The following is an 11,954-nucleotide window of genomic DNA, read 5'->3' as shown; positions in this document are numbered from 1 at the left end:
AATAAGAATAATATAAAATGGAATATTAGTCATAAAGTAATATAATCTTAATGATAATTAACTATAAAATAGCTTAGTTATGATCCTATAATTAGTATGAACTTAATAAAGTAAAAATGAACTCAGTTAAATAAATCCAATAAATGACTAATACAAATCAAATTAAATTTAAAGATAACAGGGTAAGATTATACATATGAGTAAGATTTTACTATGATACTGAGGTAGATGTTTTCATAAGTGCATGAATAACATACTGATTAGTTAGGAACTTTTATAGATGAGAGAGCATTATTTAACCAGTAGAGCAAAAGACAGCACCTTGGACAAGGTTAGGCTAGGCTCAGTCGATCATGAGTAACTTTCAGTATTGGCAGTGGAAGGATTCTGGTTTTCAGATATGCCACAGTCATGAAAGAAGACCAGTAGTTGTTAGTCACACTTTATTTCATATCTTTTCCTGTTCTTTCCTTCTTTACAATGATCTTTCCATTCCAAGTGCAGCACTGCTTGATAACACCTGGCTTTTGTTTGCGAATTTGACGTTGCCTGTAGAGAAGGGATCCACGCTGTTTGGTAAGGCACTCATATATATAAAGGTTGGTTTCTTGCTTAGCTGCTGTTTGCATGAGGTCATACTTAGCAGCCGGATTTGAAAGTTTATCATCATTCTTCTAGTGCTGCAGGGACTGTTTTTATCTATCCTGACAGCTGATTTGATATCAACGTTGACTTTGATCTTTGACTTAATTACTTCACAGGCTACATTACACCAGATCTCATTTGTTGTTCATCTGGTAGATCAGCAGAGCTAATGATCAGAGAGTCGGGAAGTTGTTGTTGCTCTAGGTCGTCTTCAGAGGCCGCTTGGTGCGTCTGGCATCAGCTTGGCGCTTGACTTATTTGCTTTTCCTGCTTTTGAAGGATGTCGGTTTGTCTTTGTTGGGTTCCCATAGTCTTAATCTTGTTTATTTGTTTCAATGTGTCATCTGTTTCAGCTTGTTAGCTGTGAATTGCTTGATCGCTGTTCGTCGAAGGTTAAAAGAACACACTTCAACACTGTCTGTAGTTGCCCTCTTTTCAATGATAAAGGCGTCTTGATAAGTTAATATAATTGATTTACATATATGGCATATGAAAAAAGCAAACTTCTTAATAGCAAAGATGGACATGGGGCGATATATGTATTTTTTTACAAATGCTTCCAGTTTTTGCCCGTTCGCCAATGATAACCGATGCCAACCCATTGGCCTATTATGCATTGTTTGATAATGTCACGGAGATACACTAATAAAGCGGAGAAAACCTTCATACAAACTGCACATATTATAAAGAAGAACGACCACCATTTACCGTCTAATGAGTTGCCGTTTTCGCCGGCAGGGGGTGTGTCTCTACCCTACCTTCTGTCCCTGGCTGGTGTTGACGTGGCGCTTTTGCGATGAGCGGCCATGTTCCCGCTGTTGTGAGGGTAAACTCCGTGGGTTTGGAGTTTACCTGCCGTGCAGGGTATCCTTTCGTGGAGCAGGTCATGTGTGACGTGCTACATGTCTCGATCGTGGAGATTTACGGGGTTGAGGTGGCGACTGCTCGCCGGGTGATCATCAAGTTTGTGGGAGAGGCGGCGTACCGTGACTTTCTCCGGCGGTACGAGGGACGTACCTTGAAGTTGTTGGATGGCAGTGGATCTGTGGCCATTTCTGATCGGAGTGGTGCCAGACGTATGTGAGTGTACATGGAGCCCCCATGGAGTTTCCTGAGTCCCTTCTCCGGCGTTTCTTCCAGAGATTTGGCTCAGTTGTCAGTGTGAAGATACACAAGCTATCTTCTGGGAAATATATGGGTGTGAAGACGAACATTCGTACCCTTGGGATGCGCCTGAGGTCGGACATTCCATCTTCTGTCCGCTTTTTAGGGTACTATGTGCGGGTGTATTATGCCCAGCAACCCCGTACTTGTTTCCTGTGTGGCATGTTGGGGCATCATGTTGCCGGATGCACTTCGGATCCAGTTGCTCCGGTCAACTTGTTCCAGGAAGAGGATTTCCCGCCGCTCCCTCTGGAAGAGGTCTCCGGGGATGAGGAGGTGAGCGTCCAGTTGGCAGATGCGGCTTCCCATACATCGCCCGATGTTCCTCCGGTTGTCGCAGACTCTCCTCCGGGTCTTGCAGTGCCGTCGAATGGTCTACGTGCTCCTGTCACTGTCTCCGCTGCTCCTGAGGGCCTTCCTGGTGATCACTGTGAAGCGCTGCCATCTTCTCCCTCGTCTTCGGCTTCTGCGCCTGGCCCTGTGTCCTCGCCTCGGGTCCCGGCAGTGCTGGGTGCTGGGGTGGCTGCGGAGCTTTCTGCTGTGTGTGGCCCAGTTCCCCCTGTGGTAGAGGCTGCTGCCGTTCTGCGTCGGGCGTCGGGCGTCGGATCGTCCGGCTAGTGAGGCCCGTGTTTCTGGGTGCGCTTCCGGCTCTGATGATCTCCGGCCGGAGCCCAAGCGTTCCAGGCGTTCGTCGTCTGCCTGGGCCGATGTTGGGGAATTCAGTGACTGTGGGTCTTCTGGAGTTGACGGTGTGGAACTAGCTGCATCGCTGTCTCCACGGTTGGTGGTGGCAGAGGTCCATGTGCCTGCTGGTGCTGGTGCCCGTGTCCAACCCGTTCTCACACAAGACAGTACATATATGACTAGTGCTTAAAGTCAATATGTGGAATGTGATTTAGTACATATGTGATATATTCCCAGTTAACTTTTTTACCAAGGCTCAAACTCTTCCTCACGTACCAATTTACGTCTCACAGTACTCGTCCATCAACGTAGATAGCTGAATAGTCGTGATTGGTTCAATTATAACGAAAATTGTAGTTTTCAGGTCCCACATGGGTTGTGAAATTCACCTACTATTGTCCATGCTCTTATAATATTACAGATCAGCTACATCCTATTGAAGGCTCGTAGTTTTGTTTTGAGAAATATTAGTTGTTCTTAGTAAATTATAATAAGCACAATAAATTATTACATAGAATAAGTGCTTCACCAATCAATATTATATACCATAGTTTGTGCTTTAGAAATCTTTAAAGAATGTTTTGTAGGAACGCTAACAGAAAACGATGTTATGTTGGAATGTATATAGGGTAAACTACTGCAAACAGGATGGTATGGTGTGGATTATTGGAAACTATAGGATTAGTATAGGGTCCACTACCACCTGTTAGGTGGGTAAGGGGTCCAATAACACCCGCAGGATGAGTATGGGGGTCACATCCACCCACAGGAATGGTATGGGGATCACTTCCACCCACAGGAAGGGTATGGGATCCAATACCATCCACTGGATGTGTATTGCGTCCACTACCACCGACAGGATGGGTATGGGCTCACAACCACCCACAGGATAGGTATGGGGTCCAATACCACCCACAGGATGAGTATGGGGTCCACTATAACCCACAGGATGGGTATGGGGCTCCAACCACCCACAGAATAAGTATGGGGTACAATAACACCCACTGGATATGTATGGCATCCATTGCCCCCACAGGATGACTATAGGGTACAGTATCGCCCACAGGATTAGTATATAGGGTTCACTGCCGCCCACAGAGTCGGTATGGGGTCCACCGCCACCCACAGGGTCGGTATGGGGTCCACTACCGCCCACAGGGTCGTTATGAAGTCAACTACCGTCCACAGGGTCGGTAGGGGTCCACTACCGCCCACAGGGTCGGCAGGGGGTCCACTGCCACCCACTGGGTCGGTAGGGGGTCCACTGCCGCCCACAGGATCGATAGGGGGTCCACTGCCGCCCACAGGGTCGATATGGGGGGGGTCCACTACCGCCCACAGGATCGATAGGGGGTCCACTGCCGCCCACAGGGTCGGTAGGGGGTCCACTGCCGCCCACACGTTCGGTAGGGGTCCACTGCCGCCCACAGGGTCGGTAGGGGGTCCACTGCCGCCCACAGGATCGATAGGGGGTCCACTGCCGCCCACAGGGTCGATAGGGGGTCCCTTACCGCCCACAGGGTCTCTATGAAGTCAACTACCGCCCATAGTGTTTGTATAGTGTCCACTATCGCCCATAGTGTTATTATGGGGTCCACTACCCCTCATAGGGTCGGTATGGGGGTCCATTACTACCCACAGGGTGTGTCTGGGGTCTATTTTGGCAATACTGCTTTTCCAATCTCATTTGTTGTTCAATGTAAAATATTTGTTGCTCGACTTGCAACAATTTATATATATATATATATATATATATAGTATAGTGCCTTTGCAATAATGTACCAATGTGTGTATTTTCATAACTCGTTTTAAATTGTTGAAAAATAAATAACTACATTGTGAATGCAAGTCAATGTTTACATGCTAAATCAGAGTTGCCAGATTCCGCTTAAAATAGCAAATTGTGCTTATTTTCAAAGCTTGAGAATTTAGCTTTAAAGTAGTTAAAAAACTACGAATTTCGCAATTTGCTATGTACTTTAGTGTACTATTTTAAAATAAGGTTGGTTTTTAAGCTGCAAGTCATATGAATCTCAAAAAAAGTATATTATTAACAATCTTATCTCCATAGTTCACTAGTTTCTGTAAATCAGATCTGGTAACTGTAGGCCAAGTACTGGAAGACTCAAGACACAATGTGTTGAAGCTATTCTCTTTGAAGAAGTCATCTCGACAGGATCTTCCAGCTCCAGCTATAAAACTTCACCAAACATGGATCTACCTAGTACATCAAATGGTAAGGAATTACTAAACTGTACAAAGTTTTATGCTAGAACATTTGTTACAGTCCCCTGTTCTATGTGTACTCCATCACATAGTGACGGAGTATGTGGGAATAATTTTGTTAACACTGTCCATTTGACATGGTGGTGGTGTATGGTGCTGGTGGTGTATGGTGCTGGTGGAGTATGATGCTGATGGTGTATGATGCTGATGGTGTATGATGCTGATGGTGTATGATGCTGATGGTGTATGATGCTGGTGGTGTATGATGCTGGTGGTGTATGATTCTGGTGGAGTATGATGGTGTATGATGCTGATGGTGTATGATGCTGATGGTGTATGATGCTGGTGGTGTATGGTGCTGGTGGTGTATGGTGCTGGTGGTGTATGATGCTGGTGGTGTATGGTGCTGGTGGTGTATGGTGCTGGTGGTGTATGGTGCTGGTGGTGTATGGTGTATGATGCTGGTGGTGTATTATGCTGATGGTGTATGATGCTGGTGATGTATGATGCTGATGGTGTATGATGCTGGTGGTGTATGATGCTGGTGGTGTATGATGCTGGTGGTGTATGGTGCTGTTGGTGTATGATGCTGGTGGTGTATGGTGCTGGTGGTGTTTGATGGTGGTGGTGAATCTGACACTGTCATATATATATATATATATATATATATATATATATATATATATATATATATATATATATATATGAGGGGTACCACCTCTGGTGCAAGTGTAGGGACCCATAGCCTCGGAGAAGAAAATAAAGAGTACTCAGAGAAGACCTTGTGGATCCTCACTGAACACTTTCATATTTTCTTCTCCTACCACCCTTATTCTTTTGGTATGTGTGTATATTTATCTAACTTTATTTGAAAACGTCATTACACAAAAAAAGTTACAATATTGATTAATATATATATATATATAATTTTTTTTTCTTCCAATAATATAGTATTCGCTTGAAATTAACAGCCTGGTCAATCAGGCTGTTGGATTCAACTCCTCTCAGTTTTGTTATACGAGTTACAGCATGGTTAATCACATCCAAAATTAAAGTTATTTCCAGATGCAGTCCTAAAATTTTTAACATTGCTCTCACTAGTGTTAATGTAGATTATTTCATAATTTAAATAATATATTTAATTACTGTAGTACATTTTAACAACAATTTAACTTATAATTTTTGCAGCATAGGTCATTTGAATATAAGTATTTTATTAGAAACTATTTCCTTCAGGTCTTCAGGGAAAATTCTTGAGGAGATGCACAAACTGCAAACAATGTGTGCATGTCCGAAGCAATGTTTGCAAGTTCTGCCAGTGTGACTTCCGAAACAGTAGAGAATTAATGAAGAAAGAAGAGGAAGCCCGTTTTCTACTTAAAGGCAAGAAGGCTTTAGAACGAAATACAGCAAGCCGGGTTCTACGAAGGATTGAAAATCAGGTATTGAAGTTTGTCTACATCTGTTGTATTCATTTGTATTCTTCTTATGCTGAACTTGCTTGATAAGGTATAGAATCAACATGAATAATGCTGTACAGTACTTACATACTATTTGTTTATTTATTTATATACAAGTTAGCACACTGGGATTATGAGAGTACATAGCATTGATGTTTTTACATTCTTGTAAAGCCACTAGCACACAGTGTTTTGGGCAGGTCCTTAATCTAACAGATAATTTTAAATAGGCAATTTAAAGCTTAAATGGAAAAAAATTGGCTGGTACATTGTAAGAAAGTATCACAAAGATTACTATGTACATTAAAGTAAAATTTGAGGGTTATCAACATATAAATTGTAGCATAATTTGAGGAATATTTCAAGGTATAATATAGTAAGATATGCATTCAATATAACAATCATGATATAAGGTGATAGCAATGATTACAATGGAAAAGTTGTATGGTTTAGGCACATATATTCTGGCATTGGATTTCATAAGATACAGTGCGAGTTTAATACACTAGTTAGGAAACTATCAAGAAAAAATTTAGGTACTTTTTGGTTTTATTTTTTAAAATGGCAGAAGTTGGACAGTTTTTAAATTTGTTAGCGAGTGAGTTCCATAGACAAGGTCCCTTTATTTGCATAGTGTATTTACACAGAATAACTTTGACTCTGGGGATATCAAAGATATTTATATATATATATATATATATATATATATATATATATATATATATATATATATAATTTCAATTCAATCATCTCTGTCATTGATGTATATGGCAAAAAGTGTGTGGCCCAATACAGCACTATGTCTTAACGTAATGGGTCCAAGGGCCCATAAGGTCTCGACAGCATTAAGGGCCCTTTAGCAAACCAGTGTGCTGGGGCCCCTATGACACCCATGACGTCTTTGTATCATTTCAAGTTTGTACATGTACTTCTTAAGATATGGGCACCATACAACTGCTGCATATTCTAGCTTTTGTCTAAAAAAATCATGAACAATTTATTTATTATTTATCCATGAATGCCAGAACTAAACCCTGTGGTACTCCACTCGTGACATTTCTCCAGTCCAATACATTGCCTCTGATTACTGCCCTCATTTTTCTATCAGTTTGAAATTTTTTAATCCATGTTAGAAGCTTACCTGTCACCCCTCCAATATGTTCCAGTTTCCAGAACAAACTCTTATGTGGAATTCTGTTGAATGCCTCTTTTAGGTCCAGATAGATGCAGTCAACCCAACCATATCTTTCCTGTAAAATTTCTGCGGCTCGATCATAGTAACTGATTAAATTTGTTACACAGGATCTTCCATTTCAAAATTTTTTATTTTTTATTTTTATTTTTTTTCCAGCACGCACAAGGAAGCTTGATGCAGATAAACTTACATTAGGATCAGAAGGTGATAGCGATAATGCCTTGGAAAAAAATCCTGACGAGCTACAAGTGCAGCAGGTGCATAAAGTCCAAAAAGTACCGCAGGTGCAAGAAATTCAACAAGTACAAAAAGTTCCGCAGGTGGAACATTTACAAAAAGTTCCGCAGGTGCAACAAGGGCTACCATTAGCAATCATTCAGAAACAGCAAGAAGTACAAGTAGTAAAATTTGAACCACAGGGAACTACACCAGGAAAACAGTGTAGTAACAACGGAATGGGAATTTTAAAATACCTGAGGAAACAGGTAAAAAAGGACAAACAATAGAAATGGTTCCTTACACCTTATTATTTGGTAGTTTATAGGTATTTTACTTATAATACTTTATATTATGTCTACAGTTTATAATTTAGTTTACAGTTAATTTACTTTTCAACTTCCATATCTTACATGAAGGATTTTTACTGTTTTTCATTTTTAAAACCTTATTAGTATCATTTATAGTTTAGTGTCAATTCACTTATAATACAATATATGGAATAATTTACTAAATTCATTTAACTATAATAAATTTAAATAAACATTTTTACCCCAGGATGAGTTTCAGTCACCCTACCCAAAAAATTAATGTTTCTTTATTACTAATCTTGTGAGAGGTAGCTTATAGTGCAGCCCATACTCATTCTGTGAGTGTTAGTTTATTGTGCACCCCATAGTCATCATGTCACCCAAGCCTGCTGCAGCTGCACCTGAGGGGTGGTGTAGGGAACCATTAGTGTACTATTATGATTTGAGAGAGAGAATGCTCTGTGGACAGAGCATCAATATGGCTTAAGGCATTGAGCTTTGCCTCAAGATGAAGCTTAGGCTGATCTCTGATTTGCTTCTTGGGAGTCTTCATTTACGTGCACCCCATACTCAACCACTTTGTAGTAATTAATTGTGCAACCCATACTCATCCTGTTACCAGTAGTTTGTGCAACCCATACTTATCCTGTGATCCCTATCCCTCTACTTCAAGTCCCTCAAGGGGCGCACGAATTCAGTTTGGCATACTGCATCCTGCCTTCCCATCCCTAGCTACTGACCCATCACAATATTTTATTTTATTTTATTTATATATATACAAGTAGGTACATTGGGGTTGTGAGAATACATTGAATAGTACAGTATTTACAATCTTGTAAAGCCACTAGTATGCGCAGCGTTTCAGGCAGGTCCTTAATCTAACAGATAATTTTAAGTAGGTAATTTCTATCAGAATTGATAAATGATAATAAATACATTGTTTACATACATACATTACAAATACATACATATAAGCTCAAAAGCTTCATTGAAGGTTGTAACAGAACCCATGAGCACCACACCAGAAATAAATACAGTTTTGATATTCCAAGAGTACGACTTAATCAAACTAGAAATGCTCTACAAATCAAGGGACCCAGAATGTGGAATGATCTTCCCAACCATGTTAAAGACTGTACCTCTCTCAACCAGTTTAAGATAAAAATTAAACACTACCTAATAAATTCACTAACCTACCTTACCCCTCTATTGTCAACCCATGTCTGTTATTTTTTTTTTTTTTTTTAATCAACACTGTTTGTCAACCTATTGTATTTGTGCTGCTTTTTCAGTCATGTTCCCTCTTTTTTTTATCTTTATTTGTATTTGTTCTCAACACATTTTATTCTTTATGCTCAATTAGTATTAAGTTCTAGATATTAATGTTTTTCCTGCCCGAAACGCGTTGCGTAATAGTGGCTTTAGGCATTGTATGTACTAGCTCTATATATCGATCCATTAATGTAACATTACTTGTATGTATGTACCTTACCTGAATAAACATATTTATTTATTTATTTATTTATTTATACAAGTTTAACTCTGGGGATATGAAAGAGATATTTATTTCTGGTGTGGTGATAATGGGTCCTATTACATCTGTCCAGGAAGAGTTTCAGAGCAGGATTTGCATTTAAGAACAGAGTTTTGTAAATGTAGTTGACACAAGAGAATTTATGGAGTGAGATTATGTTTAGCATGTTTAGGGAGTTAAACAAGGGGGCTGAGTGTTGTCTGAAAGCAGAATTTGATATTATTCTGATAGCAGATTTTTGCTGGGTGATGATGGACTTGAGGTGGTTTGCAGTGGTTGAACCCCATGCACAGATACCATAGTTGAGATAGGGATAGATTAGTGTATAATATAGAGAGATGAGAGCAGGGTTAGGTACATAATATCTGATTTTGGAGAGTATACCAACTGTTTTAGAGACTTTCTTAGTTATGTGTTGTATGTGGGTACTGAAGTTGAGTCTCTTGTCTAAGAATAGACCAAGAAACTTTCCATCATTGTTATTGCTAATGTTTACATTGTCATCTGAAGCTGAATTGCATTTGTAGATTTGCTTCCAAATAAGATGTAGTAGGTCTTTTCTATGTTAAGTGTTAGTTTGTTGGTTGACATCCATAAGTGGACTTTTTTTAGTTCATTATTAACAACATTACAGTATTTAGTGTATGTGGGTTGGGGTTGGAGTAGATGAGTGTAGTATCATCAGCAAACAATATAGGTTTCAGAATGTTAAGAACATATACATCCTGCCTTCCCATCCCTAGCTACTGACCCATCACAATATACATCCTGCCTTCCCATCCCTAGCTACTGACCCATCACAATATACATGTAGTAGAGTGTTTTCTGTAGGCAATTTTCTAATTATACAATCATATGTTGCCCTCAGCTCTCCTATTTCATACATACTTTTTTTCTTTTGCAAGGGAGTAATTACTACATCTACATTACAATCCTCCCATGGTGGTGTAAATTTTCTCTTGGGCACAGCAATACACTCTGAAATAACATCATACTTAATAACATTAGAACATAAGGTATTCATATATGCTCTTTTCTTCATCATACATTGTTCAGTACTTCCCACCTTTTGAACTGAGAGGACCAATTCATTAGCTCCCCCACCTCTCATTAATCTAATGGCAGAAGCTACATTTATCTCTGCAATTCTATCCCCAATACTCTGCAGATTCAACTCCATCCTGATTTTCTCAATCATAGCATTTCTTGGGCATCCTAAGATAATTCTCATGGCTTCATTTTGTACCTGTGGGAGGTTGGTGCTGGGGTTACTGTGGGAGGTGTACTGTGTGAGGTTGGTGTTGGGGTTACCTGTAGGAGGTGTACTGTGGGAGGTTGGTGCTGGGGTTACCTGTGGGAGGTGTACTGTGGGAGGTGTACTGTGGGAGGTTGGTGTTGTGTACTGTGGGAGGTTGGTGTTGGGGTTACTGTGGGAGGTGTACTGTGGGAGGTTGGTGTTGTGTACTGTGGGAGGTTGGTGCTGGGGTTACCTGTGGGATGTGTACTGTGGGAGGTTGGTGTTGTGTACTGTGGGAGGTTGGTGTTGGGGTTACTGTGGGAGGTTGGTGCTGGGGTTACCTGTGGGAGGTGTACTGTGGGAGGTTGGTGCTGGGGTTACCTGTGGGAGGTGTACTGTGGGAGGTTGGTGTTGGGGTTACCTGTGGGAGGTTGGTGTTGGGGTTACTGTGGGAGGTGTACTGTAGGAGGTTGGTGTTGGGGTATTCACCTAGTATATCTTGTTTCTGGGTGTACTAACCTAGTATATGTTGCGTGTGTGTGTGTATACTCACCTAGTCTCACCTAGAATATCTTGTGTGTAAGTACTCAACTAGTACTCACCTAGTATACCTTGTATGTGTGTATTCACCTAGTATATCTTGTTTCTGGGTGAACTAACTTAGTATATGTTGCGTGTGTGTGTATACTCACCTAGTCTCACCTAGAATATCTTGTGTGTAAGTACTCAACTAGTACTCACCTAGTATACCTTGTATGTGTGTATTCACCTAGTATATCTTGTTTCTGGGTGGGTCCGTGGGTTTATTACACTGTGAGTGAAAACAATCGCCTATTCTCTATTTTATATTGCGGCTTGTAGAGCTAGAAGCTGTTGCCTCTTGTGTGCGTTGCACAAGGGGATTAATATCTGGATTAATAGCTTTCAATATTTCCAGTATTTTTTAAGGTAACGCTTAAATACCGAAGATACTGCTATTGGACACCGCTTAATTGACAATGTCTCAACAACGCAGGCTAAAGATGTGCGTGGCTCCTGCTATTGCAATGATGCTCATTTGTTTTTCAATGATGGGCCTTAGTTGCCCCCTCTCTAACTTACCGTTCTAAATACCCCTTCTCCATCTTCCGCAAACATTTCCCCTCATACATCTCCCCCCTTTCCTCCTGTCCCCCTTGTCCATCTTTGTCCCCCTGTCCATCTTTGTCTCCTGTCCCTCACTTTGTCCCCTTGCCCACATTTTCTGTCCTCTGTCCCAGATCCCTTTCCCCCTCTCTGTCCC

General features: G+C 40.8%; 1 long non-coding RNA gene across 1 annotated transcript; it reads left to right on the top strand.

Moving 5' to 3' along the window:
• Positions 1–4,559: 4,559 nt before the first annotated feature.
• LOC138357601 (uncharacterized) lies at positions 4,560–9,414 on the top strand. The gene is made up of 3 exons (XR_011225091.1): positions 4,560–4,729; positions 5,956–6,161; positions 7,531–9,414. It is a non-coding gene; the product is annotated as an uncharacterized lncRNA (long non-coding RNA).
• The last annotated feature ends 2,540 nt before the right edge of the window (positions 9,415–11,954 follow it).

This window comes from Procambarus clarkii, chromosome 79 (assembly GCF_040958095.1).
Source record: "Procambarus clarkii isolate CNS0578487 chromosome 79, FALCON_Pclarkii_2.0, whole genome shotgun sequence".
Taxonomy (NCBI): Eukaryota; Metazoa; Arthropoda; class Malacostraca; order Decapoda; family Cambaridae; genus Procambarus; species Procambarus clarkii.
The sequence above is the reverse complement of the archived record's forward strand: the minus strand, read 5'-3'. Positions and strand labels throughout refer to the sequence as shown.